Source organism: Ambystoma mexicanum, chromosome 14, assembly GCF_040938575.1.
Source record: "Ambystoma mexicanum isolate Mex_15411 chromosome 14, UKY_AmexF1_1, whole genome shotgun sequence".
Taxonomy (NCBI): domain Eukaryota; kingdom Metazoa; phylum Chordata; class Amphibia; order Caudata; family Ambystomatidae; genus Ambystoma; species Ambystoma mexicanum.
In genome coordinates this window covers 421,963,726-421,983,405 of record NC_090940.1, presented here as the reverse complement: position 1 = coordinate 421,983,405, position 19,680 = coordinate 421,963,726, and the positions used below count along the sequence as shown (strand labels likewise).

Sequence of the window (19,680 nt, the reverse complement as noted above, 5' to 3'; positions counted from 1 at the left end):
TGGGGAACCAGGTAAATGCAAGATGCCATCATGCCTAGCAAACATCGCTTTGCGTACCCTTATTTGGCGACCGGACTGATATAGGAATTTGCAGCAACAGATTTCGAATTCTTTCCTCTGATGGAAAGGCCAACCCCTCTTGGGTGTTTAGGACAGCTCCTAGGAACTGTTTTGGAGGTGCTTGGCACCAGGCTTGATTTTTTTCTCGTTGATTGAGAAGCCCAATTGGAAGAGGAGGTCGATTGTTCTTTGAATGTTTAGCCTGCAAATTACAAGGGTTTCCCCTGTGATGAGACCGTTGTCCAGGTAAGAGTACACCAGGATTGCCTCCCTGCGTAGGTGCGCCGCCACCACCGCCAGTACCTTGGTGAATACCCTTGGAGCCGAGGTTATTCCTAAGGGCAGCACCTTGAACTGGTAGTGCTGGCTGTCTATCTTGAAACGCAAGAATCTTCTGTGCGCTGGGAACATGGAAATATGAAAATAGGCATCTTTCATATCCAGTGTTGCCATGTAATCCCCTTTTTTAGTAGGGGGGGGGGGGATTACCTCGGAGTGTAGTCATGCAGAATTTTTGTGGCTTGACATACTTGTTTGCAGGGTGAAAGTCTAATACTGGGCGCATCGTTAGATTTTTTTGGCACAAGGAAGTAGGTTGAATAAATACCCTTTATTACCTGGTTGCCCGGGACAAGTTCTATTGTGTCTGTTGCAAGTAGAATGGCGATCTCCTCGAGGAGGATTTTCTGGTGCTCCAAGCAGTGTACTTTGTCTTGGAGGATGGTTGCGGGGGCGTTCTAGTAGCTCTATACAGTATCCTGAGGACACTGGACGGCACCCATCTGTCCGAAGTGATCCCTTCCCATGCGTGGGTGAAGGTGGAAATGCACCCCCTATTGGGGTTGCATGGGAAGGGACCCGGAGCGGAACGTCACTGTTTATTGGGTGGCGTACCACCTCTACCCTGGCTGCCTCTACCCCTGGTGCGGCCCCTGCGCCGACCTCGGTGAAACCGTGTGTAGCCTGGGATTGATTGTTGCCCTATGAGGTTCCTTGATTTTGATAGTAGTTGGAACCCCTCTGGGAGCTTTGGCCGCGAAAGCGACAGAAAATATTTCCCCTTTGACCCGAGGGCTTGTCATTTGGCCGAGAGATTTTAAGGTCTCGTATTCGTCCTTAGCCATCTTTAGTGCCTCTTCCACTGCTTTCCCAAATAGAACGTTCGGCTCTACCGGCATGTCTGAGGGTGGCTTGGGTCTTGGGCTTGAACCCAGACGGTTTTAGCAAAGCATGGCGCTTTATTATGGTGCCTTCTGCTATTAATCATCCTGCATTATTTGCTGCATCGAAGTTTGCTTTAAGGATGCATCCAGACACAGATCTTCCGTCTGATGCAATTTGGGCCAACTGGCCCTTTAGTGGTTCAGGTACAGAGGCTATTAGAGCAGCTACTTGTTCCCACTGGTGGAAGTTATAGCTTGCTAACAGAGTGGTAGTGTCAGCAATACGTGCCTGATATGCTGACGTGGATGCCACCTTCCTGCCCAGAGCATATATCCTTTTGCCCTCTTTATCGGGGGTGCTTCTGAAGAAGCTAGTGGCGTGCCCGCCCTCTTTCTGGTGGCTGTTACTACCAATGAGTCGGGTTTTAACTGACCCCTTATGTACAAGGGATTGGCCCGCAATAATTTTTCCCACTCGTGGATTAACTGCACAAGTAAGATTAGGGGTTACCAGCGAGGGATCAATTCTGCGCTGGATTGATTTTAATATGGGGATAGCTTGGGCAATGGCTCTCCTGTCCCCTAGGATTTCTTCTGCAAAATCTCTATCTTCTTGGACACCCTGTGTGTCTATTTGAAAATGGGCTGCAGCTTTAGCTAGTACCTCATTGAGTAGAAGTTGATTATCAACCAGTGAGTCATTCACTGGGGGATCTTTCGGAATAGGGGAGTCAAGACTGTAGGCTTCCGCCTCATCTTTCTGGTCCTCATCCCCATAGTAATCAACCCCTGTCTGGTTGTCTAGCATCTGTGTTTCTGTCTCCTCACCATATGACTCTGGATGGTAAGGCTGAGTTATTAAAGGGTCTGACACTAATCCCTGCGCTGGAGTCTCAGAACAGAACCTTGTAGTAGGGGGTTGAGTGTCCTTGGAACCCCAAGGGGGAAAGGTATCTGGTGTATTTTGATAGCTATGGAAATAATTAGGGTCCTTTTTGTAGAAGTCTACAAAAAAGGACATCCTTCTCATTACCCTATCAATGTCCTCTGAGTTCCATTCTTTGGAACTGGGAATAACCCTCTTGCTGTGGTTCCTCATCCATGCCCATATCCTGAGGAGTGGGAGAACAATCTTTCCCTTGGTGACAGGGTCAGCAACCTTGGATTTTCCTAAAGATTGAGGGTCTTTGTTTTTCCTTTTGTACCTGGTGTTCTGAGGTTTTTTTATGTTGTTTTTCCCCCCATCCCATGACTAGAGGAATGTTTTCCTGAACCTTTAGGATTTTCTGAGTGCTTTGACGCCTGGCGTCGAGATTCAAAGGTGGTGGTACGAGATTCGGAAGTCTTTGAAGAGGGGCGTTGAATCTCGAAAGTAGATGAACCTGCTACTTGGGGGAGTTGGGGCGGGGAAGAGGTTGGATTGGTATGACGACCGGGCCTCAATGAATTTTGCTAATGTGGAACCTTTCCCCAACCGTGGACAGTTTGTCATGAGGCGAACGTGACCGGGAACGCCCAGAGGACACAGAATCAGTGGACTGCTCTCTCGATGCCTTCTGTTGCTGATCGCTCGACATGCGTGTCGAATCTCGGCTGGGGCTAATGTGCTTGGTGGAAGTGGTGTGTTGCGCTCTTGCCGCGGGGTGTTGTCCCCATAACTGAACTGCCTGTCAGTCCTCCGAGATCAGGGCTTGCGCGTGGGTGTCTGAAGTCACCCCTGTGCCCTCGCCGTCCGATAAGGCGGCCTTGCTGCCATCGCTGAATGATCCCACTGCGTCCATGGCCTTTAGCTGCTTGGCGTAGTGGGCCCAGCGCTTCGTTGAGCGGTCTTTGAGTGTTTTGGGCTTGAAGAGCTCACAAGCTCTACAGGTAGCCTCAGGATGGTCTCGTGGGAGACCGGTTACACGTATTGCGTTTGTCTACCCAGGGAAACTTTCTTTTACACTTCGGGCAGAATTTAAAGGGAGTACTCTCCATATGTTACTAATTGGGAGCGGGCGGGTATATGTAGGAAACAAGTGTATGACCCCCCCCCACTCTCCCTACTTGCACAGGGCCAAGGCCAGAGGCCTTCCGAGGCCCAAAGTCTGTCGTGTAGTCTCGACGGCTGATTTCCTCAATCTCGATTCACCAACATTGATCTTTGGCGTAGGGTGGGAGAAAACGGGGACATTTTGTAATACTGATAAATGCCTAAAGCCAAGGGACCTCCGCGATATGCTTCCGACAAGTATGGCAGAAAAAAACAATCTGAGGGTCCTACATGCGTGAGGGATCATGGGTACAGTGGACGTCACACTAGGGATAGTATTAATGGCACGCCCTAGTTCAACGCCCCTTTTCGAATTTCGAAAAACAAACTAATACTCCGCAGCTTCCACTAGATGTCAGCCTATGCACAGCATGTGATCTAAGCAGATTCCACAAGCCTCAGATATATATATATTAAAAAAAAAAATTAAAAAAAAAAAAAAAGAGGAATTCCCCTGATCCAGCTGATCTTCAGGATAATACTATCAAGAACTAAGACTTCTTACCTGAAGATACACTATAGCTGGAATATTACAATTACTGGGCTAAGAGAGAAGGCGTCCAGGAGAAGAAGAAGAAGAAGAAAAAAAAAAAAAAAAAAAAAGCGTAAGGTGCTTTAAATGTTACCATGGCAGCGCAGTACTCCCCTCAATCAGATCAGGGTTGGTCTGAGAGTGAGGGAGATGCCTACTATATCCATGAGGTGGCAATGGCTAATAACTTGCAAAAAGTGAGTGCTGGGATCTTCAGTGGAGACCAGCATTAAAATAAAGCAGTAACTGACATGCTCCTTCCCATTCAACACCGCCTAGATACTATGGAAGAGCATCTAAGAGGAACCTCCCCTCCTGGGAGGAAGAAAACACAAAAGAGGAAGCACCTTACTGAAGTGGGATGTATCCCGGCTCGCAAGAGCAGAAGTTCTCCGACCGCCCTGAGCCAGCCAGAACATGCCACGGCTGCCGTATCGGACGCCTTCTCCAGGCTAAAGCAAGCCTTTATGAATCTGATGTTAACCCCGTCCCATGATGGACCCTCTTACCCCGAGGAGGAAAACAGGGGTAATAGACCATCAAGCCTGGAGGGAGATGGACAGGGAACGGAAGACTATCAGAGCAGGAGCGTTTACAACGCTGATCACTCCCACTCCTCCTCGGAGGATGAATTTCAAATAGAGGGTTCGAAGCCCTCAAGCTCAGGGATTGTGGCAGCCCCCATCCCCAAGAAGACAACCGGGAACTAGTCTCCTGCAGAGGGAATGGTCACGACGGAAGATCGAATACATCCCAGATTAACCGACTGGGAACCGTCTTCCAGGGCATCTAAATATATTTATTCCAGACTGCGCAAGCCTCTCGATAAGGAGTTTAGAGCCAGACTCCGAGCCGAATGCCCCCGTTCAGATATTGCAGACAAGGTAGCTCTAACACCGGAGCTAGATTCAAAGATGATTAATTTCTTATGCAAAAATGTGAAAGACCCTAGAAAAGGCATAGACCGTGCCTGGAAGTCCTGTCGGGACAAAGTACTGGAGGTTGCTGGTCCATTGGCTAAGATTTCGGACCTAGCGGAAACAGCCATCAGCTCATCTGACCCCATTGACCCTCTCTGGTTGGGTTCAACGGGCTATCTGCCTGCTAGGAAATGCTTGTTGTGCCATTTCAACGGAACGTCAGAAAGGCATTCTGTACAAGATCGACGTCATACTGAGTGACTTAGCAGACACAGAGTCCGGTCCTACTGCACAAGGCCTGCTTTTCGGAGATCCTTTCATGAAGTAAATGGCTAAGTTTGTCAGGACCTTCACAGCATTGGACAAAGCGCAGGCCTCCATCAAAAGAGTCTCTGCTTCCAAGAGGTAGAGGTTGCTCCTCCGGCCGTTATTTCTTTGCGTGAAGACCTCAGCACTCCAGAGGCCAACATAACACCTGGCAAGAACGCACCGACACATTCTTCCCCTCAAGAGGGCGTCCCTGGAGAAGAGCGGCTAGACACCCAGCCCACTAACAATCTTCAGGTCAGTGTATTTATAGCAGCGCCAGCGCCACAAACACCTATAGGAGGGAGGATAACTAGGTTTGTAGAAGCTTCGGATACTTTATCGGGAGATGCCTGGGTCAGGGACGCAGCTCGCGGTCTGCACCTAGAGTTTTTCGTGCAGCCCATTCAGACCAGTCGCCCTACTCCTATAGTAATGTCTCAAACAGATCAAATTGCTTTAGACAACGAAATACACAGTCTATGTCAGAAACAAGCAATTCGCCCCTGTGCAAGTCAGGGAGGTTTCTTCAGCACCATATTTCTGGTATGTAGAAAACAAAAAGGTGCGTCTGATAAACCTAAAAGCTCTCAACGAATTCATCATTTACCGCCATTTCAAAATGAAAGGTATACATATGCTCAGGGACCTCCTGAGACCGAACGATTGGCTCATGCGCCTAGACCTAAAAGACGCTTACCTTGCAGTGCCGATTCATCAGGCACACGTAAGTTATCCGAGATTCTCATGGAGAGATTGGGAGTTCACAAGTCTGCCTTTCGGGCTCTCTTCAGCGCCTTGGGTTTTTACCAAACTTCTAAGGCCTGTAGTAGCTCCTTTAAGAGAACAAGGTATCCGTCTTATAATTTATTTGGAGGACATCTTTATGGCCCAGTCACAAGAACTAGTCCAGACGCAAACCAGGCTAGCCATAGACTTGCTACACAGCCTCGGTTTTCTCATAAACTGAAAAGTCAGTTCTTCCATTCAAGAACTTGGAATTTCTGGGGTTCGTAGTGGATACTCAGAATTCTCAACTCTGTCTCCCATCAGCCAAGATTCACTCCACCAAAAGGGAGATACGCAGACTTTTGCAGAGGAGCCTGTTCTCTCTTCGAGAGCTAGCAAGAGTGATAGGTTTACTATCCTCCTCCATTCAGGCAATATTTCCCGGCCCCTTCACTATCTAGAATTACAAAGATTGAAGGGCCAGCACTTAAGACGCAGCCTTTCTCATCACCTCAAGCGAGGACAGAGCTCAACTGGTGCTCACTCACATGGAAGCCTGGAATGGCAGAGCCATCTTCGGATCCGCCCCAGATATCATCGAGTCAGATGCCAATCGCTCCTGTTGGGGAGCGAGATGCGGCTCCATAGCCACAGGAGGAACTTGGTCTCCTCAGGAGCTGGATCTACATTTCAACTGCCTAGAGCTTCTTGCGGGTTCTTTTGCAGTATGCTCTTTTGCTAGAGGCAGAGCAAGTTGCTGTATCTTGCTATAAATTGACATTTCCGAGGTAAGGTACATCAATCATTTGGGTGGCACCAAGTCGAGGCCTCTAGCAGAATCAGCCAAGGATTTCTGGCACTTCCGTTTAGAACATCGGATTTCAGTCACAGCGGAATCTCACTAGTCTCACAACGTGGTAGCGGACTGGTACTCCAGTCACTCCACAGATTACAGCAACTGGAGGCTCGACACAAGTCTTTCTCTGCCTCCAGGAGATTTGGGGTCCGATATCCATAGACCTCTCGCTTCCAGACTCAATACCCAGCTACCAGTGTTTTACAGCTGGAGGCCGGATCCAGCAGCAGCAACAGACTCATTTCTGCAACAATGGTCCCAGGGGATACTTTATGCCTTTCCCCCATTCACCATGATAGCGAGGACCCTGGCGAAGGCCCGTCAGGAGCATTCGGATCTAGTCCTCAGCACCGGTCTGGGCCCCTCAGACCTGGCATCCAGTTCTTCTGGAACTTTCATTGGATTCTCCAATCCTACTAACCCAGATTCCGGATCTCCTACTAGATCCATCAGGGCAGCGTCATCCCCTTCTTAGCAGATCTCTGACCCTAGCGGGCTGGAGGATCTCGGGTCAAGATGGAGTCCCCGGCATGTCCCGCATGGCGATCAGCCTCATCGAGGAAAGCTGGGCGCCTACTACCCTTAAGAGGTATTCCAACTCTTGGGGCGCCTGGAGCACCTGGTGCCAAAGGAAAGGATTACATCCAGTTTCAGCACCTATAGAGGAGATACTGAATTTCAAAGCATCTCTAGTCGAAAAAGGGCTTGCATACAGGACAGTGAACGCCTATCGTTCAGCATTTTCTGTTGGTCATAACCTTGTTAAAGGAGTCCCGGCAGAAGAACACCACCTTGTCTGCAGATTACTCAAGGGCGTCAGACTTACAGTCCCACCCCCGTCCCGCTACGTCAAACTTTGGGACGTTAAAGTATTGAATCTTTTCCTGTCATGGCCGCATAATGAGGAGCTATCACGTACGGCCCTATCTGGCAAACTTACTACCCTACTCTGCTTGGTCTCCTGCAGGAGAGTCTGACGTCAGAGCTCTCGATCTAGCATGCAGGACCTTCTCTCCTGATGGCATCGTATTTCATATACACAGAAGGACTAAATGTAATTCTAGGGTGATCTCTTAGCCCGCCTTTAGAGACCAAGCTTTGCCTGGTTAAATGCTTGAAGGTTTACGAAGAAAAGACAGCCCCACTTAGGGCCTCCCCCAACGGGCAACTATTAATAGCTCTGCATAAACCGCACAAAGCAGTTTCTGCCCCAACTTTAGCACGCTGGGTGAGCTGGACACTAACTCAAGCATGGCTAGATACCCAGCACTTCGGAGCTCTCAGTGTGAGGAGCCATGCCTCCAAAGCCTTTCAGGCCGGAGTTCGCCTAGAAGACATCACGAGGATGGCAGACTGGGCAAGCGAATCAGTATTTAAGCAATTCTACCTGAAACCGGTAGATCAGCTGGCATCTATTGTGGTAAGTAAGCTTTAAACAAGCATAATGTAAGCCTCCGGTCTTGACAGATTTTCCATAATAACTTACTAGAAAGTCTTAATTCTATTAAAGACACGGAGGCGAGCATTATCCCACCCGACGAGAAAATAACAGTCACGCTTAATAGTGATTAAATGCATTACTATGAATCGTTGGACTTAGAATTTATTTGTATTCTGCCAGAATAACTCCATTAAATTTCTCTCCCACCCCGAAAAGGGAACTAGGGTTATAATATACATGAAGTAATTTTACTCTTATCCTTTTTTGACAGCGCCTGCAGACAAGTCTGTCTGATCGGCAGCTCGACAGTTTTCTTCTACAAGATGGCTACAGTTACTATTCTACTATGGACAGCCATGTTCGCAGCCTCGAAAGAGGAAGTTGCATCATGTTCAGGACTGTTTATGAAGGGATCTGGATACCTATTGGAGGACTGAGTCACATGTTGGTGGCCTCTAAATGAACTCTAGGGAAGTCTTCTGGGAAATGGAGTTCTTTTCCTCAGAGACTGACGGACATATTATATCGTGTTACTATGTTGTGATATACTCTTTGGTGCACCTTCTTTCTCTACGTGCATTATTCATGTTACACTCAGTGCACAAAATATCTTGCTGCTGAGTTTTCTTTACTGTGTTTAAGAAAGAGAAGCATAATGCTCACCTCCGTGTCTTTAATAGAAGACTTACTAGAAAGTTATTATGGAAAATATTTATTGGGCAACTTTACTCAATGATTCTGGAAGCCTTGAGGTCAGACAGCCTGAAACATTACCAGTCACATTGGAGCATCCCAAGACCTTTTAAAGATATGATATGGCATTAATAACGCGCCTATACACATGTTTCAAGGCACAATGAGGCAAGGGAGGGGAAACTGAGGGGTAACAGAGACAACGATCCTGCTAGACCAGGTGACATTAAGATCGCGCAAGTGCAGGGGAGCGGACAAGGGGAAAAGGAGAGGGGCAGTGCAGTACATGGCATAACAGTGAAATAAATAAAGACAAATAAAAGTGCGGCAAACTGGTGCCAATGCAAGGGTAAGTGCAGGCAAAAGTGCTGGTAGTGGCTGTAGGGATACAGAAACAGTCCGAGTGCAAGGGTTGCCAGGGGGTTGGGGGGGGCAGTGCAGGTGTGCAACTGGCGGGGCGGGGACCTGGACCCGAGATCAGAGGCAACCAGTGCAGATTCAGCCAGGAGATCAGCAGGGGAGCGAGGTGTAAAGGGGGGGGGGTAGGGGAGAAAGCAGCAGCAAAGAGGAAGGTCTTGAGGTGATTCTGGAACTGGAGATGGTGGTTCTCAAGTTTCAGAGAGGCAGGGAGGCTGTTCCAGAGGGAGGCCCCAGCAGAAAAAAGATCTACCACCAACTTGCTGCTTGGAGAAGCGACCAACTATGAACAAGTTGAGGCTGAGAGCTCGAGAAGGAAGATATTTAGCAAGAGAGTGTTTGAGGTATTGGGGGTCCCAGGCCCCAGAAGGCCTTGTGGACAATGCAGAGGGTTTTGAACTTAATCCTCACCACCACAGGGAGCTAGTGCAAAGATTTCAGTCCGGGAGAGATACGATCCCTGGGTTTGGGGCCATGCACAAGTCTCACAGTCCTGTCTTGGATGAGTTGCACAGGGCAGAGCGTAGAAGCAGGCAGATTTAGAAAGAGGCTGTTGCAGTAATCAAGCCTGGAGAGAACCAGAGCTCTAGAGACAGTGAGCTTCTGGGGGAAGAAAAGGAAGAATACCTCTGAGGCAGTGCATTTGGTAGTGTCACTTCTTAAAGACATCAGAGATGTGAGGAGAGAATGAAAGTGTGGAGTCGAAGATGACCAAGGTTTTTAGCCTCACAGGTGGGATCAGGAAGGGTGTCAAGAGAGGCTGGCCAGAGAGCGACAGGAAAGGTGGGGGTAGGTGTGCAGATGAGGAGAATCACAGTCTTACTGGCATTAAGGCAGAGCTCATTGGGGGCACATCACTTCTGGACGGCAGACCGAGATGAGAGAAGGAGAGGTGGCAGAGGTGAGCCTGAAAATGAGTTGCGTGTCATCCGCACAGTACTAAAAGTTAGGGCAGAGAGCTGCAATGCGGTGGGCAAGAAGTGCCATGAATTGGTTGAACTGCCACGGAGAGAGGTTAGACCCCTGGGCAACACCACTGGTAGAGATAGAGGAAGGACCCAAGTTGGACCTGGGAGGGTCGATCGGAAAGGAAGGATGTCAGCCAAGCCAGGGCCTGATGGGTGATACCCAGGTTACCACGGAGACGGTCGAGCAGGATGGCGTGGTTGACCGTGTCAAAGGCAGAAGAGAGATAAAGTAAGATGATGACACAGGGGGTGTTGGAATCAAGGTTAGAGAGCAGGTCTTTACGGATGTTCTTAAGAGCAGTTTACATGCTTCTGGCAGCTCTGAAGCCAGACGGATGGTCATGGAGACAACCCAGAGTGATGGAGATTAGACGATAGTTAGCAGGGCAGGAAAGGTCGGCAGAGTGTGCACAAGGGAGTGGTTCAGGGGGGAGGTGGAAGACTCCAGAGGCGAAGCAGCCATTGCAGAAGTCAGCCAGAGCACGAGCTAGGGTGTCAATGTGGTCCTTGATGGTTTCGGAGGAACAGGGGTCAAACTGTTTTGAAGAGACTTTCATGGATCAGACTTGTCTAGCAACCTCGTCTCCGGAGAACGGGGTAAAGGCAGAGGAGGATGGAGAGGTGGCTGGAGAAAGGCCAGAGGAAAAGCAGGGAGTAGAGGGAGGAGGGGGAGAGGAAGAGAGGAAAGGATGGCCTGCGTTTTAGAGATGAAATGAGAAGCCAGGGCCGTGCAGAGGGCCTGGGAGGGGACAGGGGAGGTAGAGACTGCAGCAGGATTGGCCAGCTCCTTGCAGATGTTAAGAGTTCGGCCGAGTTGTTGGATGCCGCAGAGACGCAGGCTTGGATGTGGGCTCTCTTCTTGGTGCGGACAGAGCCAGTATTGCCTTTGGAGCAGGGCAGTTTGTCAGAGGATGCACCGGAAGCATGCCATTTCCTCTCAGCCACCCTGCACTTGCGTTTAAGGGTGAAGTGGCTTTGGGCTTCAAGTGGATCCTCATGACAGGGCCAAGACCATTGAGAGTATCAGATATAGCAGTGTAGAGCATGGAAAGGGCTAAGTCAGGGTACTAGTCAGCCATGGGTGGAAAGGGAGGGGTGAGACGGGGGGGGTGGGGGGGAAAGGAGTGAGAAAGTGGCGGCGAAAGCCTCAACTGACACACGCTTCCGGGGTCGGATAACCGAGAAGGTGGGTGGCAGTGCTGAAGTTGGCTTGGCCTGAGGGGTAGAGGCTGTATCAGATATAGCAGAGTGGAGCATGGAAAGGGCTGAGCCAGAGACCTCTTCCAGTATACCACCAAGAACAGAGGAGCTTCATTGGTTTAGTTTATCTGGTGTGTGGAAATAGCACAGAGATCCAGTTGCAGCCCCGTTAGAGAATGTGCTTAATGTTCTAGTCTCATTGGCTTGATATTCAATCCTTGCAATGTTAACGTTGTGCTAAAGTTGTTTCAGTCTTGGACAGCTAAAGAGTGCTCATCTTTGATCGCACTCTAGCAAGCGGACTACATTTCTGTACTTCATGTAGGTTTCGGATGTTAGGGTTTCAGGTTTGGCAAGAAGATTATTCCCTGGACAGACAAGGTGATTTTTCATCTCTAAGAGCAGGCACCAAGGGTACCCAGAACCATCCTGATCTGGCATTTCTAGTATATCCCAAACGCTGTGTGGAGCACTGGCTCAAAGCCTAGGACAGCATCAGTTAAGACATATAATGGGGGTAACTCCTTGTTCTGGCAAGGAAGCCTTTTAAGCCTGTGCCTTTCCAGACTTCAGCCTGCTGGGAACGTTGGATTCTAGGGTAAGTAGGTACTGGTACATCTCACCATGGAGCCAATTCAATTAGACACAATGGCCTTGAAAGTGTTTCAGCTATAGGAGTTTTGAGAATATCATGAGTGGCAGATTGGTCTGGGCATTCAATATTCAAGATATTCTACGTGAACCCCACTTATCAGCCGGTGTCTGCAGGGGAGTAGGCGTTCAAAAAGGCATAATGTCCCCTTGGATCTTCACAGAGAATGAAGATTTTCCTAGCTCAGTAATGAAATCTAGATTCTACGAAAGATAGAGGCAAGCATTATTCCTACCCAGTGGTGTAAACAATGAACATGGAAGGAAATTCATATGCCTGATAGATGGTCTTTCTTGTTGCAATAGTGTATGTTAATGCTTTAGAAGGATCTTGTTCTATATTGGCCTGATCAAGTATCAAATAGTTTTACAAAGGTAGCGGGCGCCCCTCTCTCGCAAGAACAGACATGATAACCTGTTCAGTGGTTATTAACCACTTGAGAGTTCGCAGCCACTGCTTTTACTCACTGTGCCTTTCACAGATGGGAAATATCCATTTGCATATCAGTCTTTGTCCTGCCCTGGGGCAGTCCAGCACCGAAATACAATGGCAATTCCAATCTGAACGAGAGTACCACCAGCAACCCCATACACGTGTTTCACCCTTGTTGGGGATCATCAGTGAGGTGAAGCTGATGCCTCTCTAAGCACAGTGAGAGGGAGACCACGTCTGGTTGCCCCCAGGAGACCTAGGGTTACCAATCCCAGGTTCCTTAAAAAATAGTTTTACAAAGGTAGCGGGCGCCCCTCTCTCGCAAGAACAGACATGATAACCTGTTCAGTGGTTATTAACCACTTGAGAGTTCGCAGCCACAAAACAAGTATCAAATAGTTTGCATGACTTGGTTGTGTCTTGTTAATATTGTATTACATTCCCTACCAATGAATCGCTGACATGTGTTTTCCGCAGTGTCCGAAGTGAAATCTTTGAGCAAAGTGCCTGCAAGGAGCCTGTGCGCGGGTTGTCTTCAAGTGGTGTTGTATGTCAGCTTGTTTCAGATGTTTCTAGTTCTTAGTTGATGGGTGTTACTTCAGAGTAGAAGCAACTAAAGAGGAAGGAGGAGCCAGTTATGGACTTTAAAGGGATATGCCAAGTACTATCGATGGAAGTCACATGATTGTTTGATGGACTACCTGGTTTAGTTAGGTTTATGGGAAAGGAGTGCGTTTTAAGTTCTGAACTGCTGCTGCTTGAGCGGTGAAATGAGCAAAAGAAGCTGAATGTTGATCTCTTTTTTTAATAGAATCTAGACTTTACTTTGCTAGAGCTAGGAAAATCTTCATTGATGCTGTATTAGGTTTGGTAATTCTTCAGAAAGCAAGGAACGGAACTAGGAAGAGGGACACAGATGTAAAGCTTTGATAGGGTAATCTATCCAAGTGCTAGGAGCTAAGGGGAAAAAAGGAAATTATATGGCATGCATTACTTACCGTAAAGGCATTTCTGATGATTGCATCTGCTTAGATTCACATGCTGTGCATATGGTCCGACATCCAGTGGTAACTGCGGAGTATTGCATCTTGTCTTTCGGGGACCGAAAGGGGACTTGGCATAGGCGTGTCTGAAACACTATCCCTATCGTGACATGCGTAGTACCCAAAATCCCTCACGCGCCGAGGTCCCTCCGATTGTATTTTTTCTGCCATGAGGGAGCCCAAGGCTATAGTGAGTGAGTACATGAAGAGAGAAAGTAGTAAGAAGTCTATGTTCCTTCCACCCCGAGCGGGGAGGCAGGGAGTGCGCATGTGAATCTAAGCAGATACAATCATCAGAAATGCCTTTACTGTAAGTAATGCATGTCTTCTGATGCTTGTTAATATGCTTAGAATCACATGCTGTGCATAGACTAGCGAGCAGTAACAGGAGTTGGAGGTGGGTTGTGAGAAGGAACAGTAGAAAAAAAGATGCCGTGGTACTGCTTGTCCCACCTGAGAATCAGACCTAGAATGAGTGTCTAGGCAATAGTGTTTTGTAAAGCTGTGTACAGAACTCCAGGTTGCCGCTTTGCAAATGGACTCCAGGGGAACATTTGCAATGAATGCTATGGATGCCCCAGTGCCTCGAGTAGAATGTGCTCTAGGCTTGAAGGGCGGTTCTCTCTTTGCAAGAGAGAAACAGAAACATAGTGTGATGCATTTGAAAATCCACCTTGATATTGCGGATTTAGAGACAGGGTCCCCTTCTCTACCAGCTGCTACTGAAACAAAGAATTGTTTAGTTTTCCTCAGTGGTTTAGTTCTATCCATGTAGAACATGACTGGCCTGCGCACATCTAGTGTGTGAAGGCTTCTTTCGGCCATGTTAGTAGGTCTATCGAAGAACGTGGGTAGTTCGATTGACTGGTTCACATGGAACTTCGAAATAAATTTCGGCGCAAATCTGGGATGTGTCGCAGAACTACCTTATCTTTGTGGACTGTAACAAAGGGGTCCAAAACCGAGAGGGCCTGTAGTTCGCTAACTCTTCTGATAGAAGTGATAGCTACTAGAAAGGCTGTCAGGTCTTTCGGACTAGCTTTATGCATAGGCTCAAAAGGGGGTCCCATGAGCCTAGTTAAAACCACATTTAGATCCCACCCAGGGGCTGGGTGAGTGATGGGGGATTACATTCTTTTAACCCCTTCCATAAAGGCTTTAATCACAGGTATTTTCCACCACGACACCTTCTGCTGTGACGTGGTGTAGGCTGACAACACCGCTAGGTGAACCTTTAAGGAATTGAAGACTAACCCAGAGTCCAACAGATGGGTTAGATATAACACAATGTGTGAAGGCGAGCAATCGGTGGGATTGATGCCTTTGGAACTGCACCAGATGGCAAAACGTTTCCATTTGCTGGCATAGCAATAACGTGTGTTAGGCTTTCTGGCCTCCCTCAGTATGTCCATGCATCTTTGAGGGAGTTGCAGATGTCCAAACTCTATGACCTCAGGAGCCAGCCTGCTAAGTTCAGAGTTTGTGGGCATGGGTGCAGAGTCTCCCACCTGTCCTGAGACATGTAGTACGGTCAGGGCAGCTTGACTGGTGGGGAGAGGGACATTTCCATCAGGTGCGTGAACCAAGATTGGCGGGCCCACATGGGAGCCACCAGAATCATGGTGAATGGTTCCTGGTGCATCTTGTGTACTATCTTGTTCAGAAGGGGAGTCGGGGGAGGGGGGGGGGGTAGCGTAGTCAAATTTCCACGACCAAGTTATCCAGAGACCGTTCCCCTTGGATCGGTTCTGGGGGTACCTGGAAGCGTAATCTTGGCATTGGGCGTTCTCCTGAGTAGCGAACAGGTCGATCTCTGGAAACCCCCATTCTGCGAAGACGTTGGATACAATGTCTTCGTGCAGTCGCCATTCGTACTCTTCTGGCAGAGGAAAATTTCTGCGGAGTACGTCTGCCAGAAGATTGAGTTCCCCTGGAACATGCTGGGATATCAGGAACATCTTGTGTTTGAGAGCCCATATCCAGATGTTCTTGGACAGCTTGGATAGCCCTGTAGAGTGAGTGACCCCCTGTTTGTTCAGGTAATACATTGCTGTTGTGCTGTCGGTTAAGACCAGCACTGTCTTCCCTTGCAGTTGCTCCTGAAAGGCTTTCAATGCTTTGAACACTGCTAGTAGCTCCAGTAGGTTTATATGGTTGGACACTACCTGTCTGTTGAACCAGGTGAGCCCCCCACCCCGTGAGAGATGCGTCTGTCGTGAGAGTGGCTTCCACTGCAGGGGTGGTGAAGGTGTTCCCCTTCAAGAGGTTCTCCCTCGACCACCACTGCAGAGAGAACGAGGGCTGGCGAGACAACTAACAGATCTTCCCATTGTCCGCTGGCCTGACACCACTGGCTGTTGAGCCACTCTTGCATGGGACGCATGCGCAGCCGCGCGTGGGGAACCAAGTATATGCATGACGCCATCATTCCTAGCAAACGCATAGCTTTGCGTACCATCACCTCTCGACTGGCTACATACTAAGGAACCTGAGAGAGCATGTTCTGAACCCTCTCGCTGGAAGGGAAGACTAGACCGTCTTCTGTACAAATTAGAGCCCCCAGGAACTGTTTTACTTGGCTGGGGACTAAGCTGGATTTCTTTTCGTTGATAGAAAATCCCAGGCTGAACAGTAGGTCTACTGTTTTTTGGGTGTACGAAAAACAAACGTTGAACGAGTCCCCCGTGATGAGCCAATCGTCGAGGTAAGGGTAAACTGGAACTGAACGTCTGCGCAGGTATGCCGCTGCCACTGCCAGGACCTTGGTAAACACCCTTGGCGCTGAGGCTATGCCAAAGGGGAGTATATTTAACTGGTAGTGTTTGTCCTGAATCACAAACCTTAGGAATTTTCTGTGCGCTGGCAGCATTGAAATATGAAAGTATGCATCTTTCATATCCAATGTTGTCATGAAGTCCCCCTGTTTTAGCAATGGGATCATCTCTTGTGTTACCATGCAAAACTTCTGGGGCTTGATGAACTTGTTCGCTGGGCGCAGGTCTATAACAGGACGCATGGTGAGATCCTTTTTGGGTACAAGGAAGTACACTGAATAGATACCCTCATTTACCTGAAGAATCGGGACGGCTTCTATGGCGTCCTTTCCCAGTAGCGCTGCCACCTCTTGGATCAGGAGCTGCAGATGTTCCGGTGAAAGGAGTTGATGTTTCAGCGGTCTGAACTATGGAGGTCGGGCGAATTCCACGCAGTAACCGTGGGCTACCATCTTTAAGACCCACTGGTCAGAAGTAATCCCCTCCCATGCCTTGAGGAAGGATGTTAATCGCCCCCCCCCACCGGGGAGACATGGGAGGGGACCTGGACTTGGTGGTCATTTCTGACCCAAAGTTGACGCTCCTCTGGAATTGGAGCCTCTGCCTCTATTCTTTCCGCGCTTCTGACCCCTCTGGGGGTAGTAAGTGGGGCTTGCAGCAGGTTGACTTGCGTTGAAGTTGCCCGTGCCAAAGTTGTTTTGAGCGGCGCGGGCTTGTCCTCGAAAGGACCGCAGAGAATTACTGCCCCTCTGTGAAGAGGGTTTCTGGGAAATCTGGTGCAGCAACTTAATAGTCTCGTGCTCCTTCTTGGCCGTCTCCAACGTATCGTCTACCGCCTTCCCGAAGAGGTTGGCCTCTTCGATGGGTTTGTTGATAATGGATGCCTGGGTCTCAGGCCTGCAGCCCGACGTGCGCAGCCACGCGTGCCTCTTTAGGAGAGTACCCTGTGCGAGAGACCTGCCTGCTGTCTCTGCGGTGTCCAGGGTGTTCTTTACCACATTCTGATTGGCAAGTTTGCCCTCTGAGACAATGGCAAGAAGCTTGGCTCTGGTTGGTTCCGGAACCTCTTGAAGGCCTTCCTGGAGTACGTCCCATTGGGCGTCGACGTAGCTTGCGAGTAACGTCGTGTTATTGGCACTCCGGACGGTATAGGCCGCTGCCGACGTAACCCGTTTACCTAAGGCATACATCCTTTTGGACTCCTCGTGGCAAGGGGAACCCCTGCTCTCTTGCGAGTGTTGGTCACCACCAGCGAGTCTGGGATTGCGTGCCCTTTGATATAAAGCGGGTCGGTGGGGGAGGGTCGGAAAAGTTTTGACCCTTGGGTTCACAGCCCTAGTCTGAGCAGGCGTTGAGTAAAGAAGGGGCCAGCAGTCTCTTTACAGAGCTCAATAGAGGGATAGACTGGCTTGCCGGAGGCTTTTCATTAATAATGTCCTCTGCGAAATCTTGTTCGGGCAAGACTTCAAGCGTGGCAATTTTAAAGAATCCCGCTGCTTTTTTCAACATGTTGAAAGCCATTTGATCATCCACTGGGGAAGCTTGTCGAATCGGGGTGGATGGGGGAGATTCGAGGCAAACGATAGAGTTGTGATCGTCCTGCTGGGTGTCCTCCCAGTTGTCCGTTGCTCCTTGATCTTCCCCATAATTGTCCAGAAAAGAAGACTCCTTCTGTATAGATGTCTATACATGTCCATCTGGACATCTTCTTGTTAGTCAACTTGGTGTTGGACATCTAGGTGTTGGACATCTTGTGTTTGAGGGTTAGGGTCTACGCGAGCTTTTTTCGGCGGAGGTTGATCAGAAGCCCTGAAAAACTGCTCCAGCCGATCCATACACCCCTCGAATTGCTCCGTGGTCCACTTGGATGACCCAAATGGACCTAGCTGAGTAGGAACCGTGTTCTCCATCCTAAGGCGTGGAGAGGATCTCCTCAGGGTGCTCGAGAGGGGTACCTGGCTTTTTTCGTAAGAGTCTCTGGGATAGTCTTCCCAATCAGTGGAAAACTTTTTGGCGGATTGGCCCATAACTGTGGGCGGAACCGGTACTAGGCCCACCACCGTAGCAATCCTATTGATGCTCTTACGGATAGTCACCGAATCTTCGGGAGACAACGCCTCCGTTGATGTGTCGGCAGTGAACATGTCTTCCGTGGCTCCAGAAGGGCCAGCATTTGGCTTCTTGGGTAGAGGCCTACTCGTAGTTTTCGGGTCTGTACGGGCCTTGGATACCGTCGAAGTTTCTTGTTCTGAAACTTCGGCGCGTGTAGTTTGGGGAGTAGCGCCCTTGTTATATTTGTTATGCCCAGTTGTCATGCGCTGCTGCGGATGCGGGGGAAGGCTTTGGATCAGACCGATCCGTGGGCACCGCCGAAGTTTCCGGCGGACCCGTTGGCGCTTTCGCCTTCTTCGACGAAATCGTCGAGGAGGGCGCTTGGGTTGTGTGCTTTGTGCGGTGCGATTGTACGCCCCTGTAGCAAGAACGGAGTCGAGCCTGGAAGGGACGGGCGTGGCGGCCCTAGAATAGTCCGCCTCAAGGTCTATAACGTCCGCATTGGACGTTTGGTCATCCGATGTACCCCCCGTCACTTTTGGCTGGTGTCGCAGCAGGAGAGGGAGGCTCCACGCGTGACATTTCGTACGCGGCCCAACGCTTCAACCAGCGCAGTTTAAGGATTTTTGGTTTAAGGAGTTTACACGCCGAACACTGCTTTTCGTCGTGCTCTAGGGGGAAGACAAGCGTTACACGACATGTGCTCGTCTTTCCACAGATAACTGACCCTACACACAGGGCAGAATCTAAATGGAGAATAGCAGAAGGGCAGGGTGACCAGACCAAAAAGGAAAGCAGTGGAAAAGAGGAAAGACATAACAGTATGGCAAACCCCGAGCCCACTCTCCCTACTGTGTAGGCCGGTCAGAAGGCCCGACCACGTGGAAGTCCGAATGCCGGATCTTAGGTGCCGGAACCCACAGCCGTAGACGATTCCCCCGTAGTCTTCGTCGAAGATGTTCTTGATGGGCGAAGTGACTTAACAGGGAATAAACCGACAATTCGGTAAGATAAACAATGTCTCATGAAGAGCTCCGCTATAGGGCGACCAGTTATCTGGGCGGAAAAAAACAATCTGAGGGACCTCGGCGCGTGAAGGATTTTGGTTACTACACACGTCACGAGAGGGATAGTGTTTCAGACACGTCTATGCCGACATCCCCTTTCGGTCCCCGAAAGGCAAGATGCAATACTCCGCGGTTACCACTGGATGTCGGACCATATGCACAGCATGTGATTCTAAGGAGAAAAGCACTTTCTGCATTTTATCCTAAAATAAAAGGTAGTAAAACAGAAAAGAGGGCTTGGACTAATGAAGGCTCCACTATGAAGACGACAGGAATACAAATATTTGTGCTGCCTAATATTACTAAGTAAAAGAAACTTTCACTGGGACGAGCAAAGGACACA

At 49.2% G+C, this 19,680-nt stretch overlaps 1 protein-coding gene across 1 annotated transcript in view; it reads right to left on the bottom strand.

Moving 5' to 3' along the window:
• Positions 1-19,680, bottom strand: part of LOC138526850 (uncharacterized) — a 210,510-nt gene that overhangs the window by 70,302 nt on the left and 120,528 nt on the right. The window lies entirely within an intron of this gene.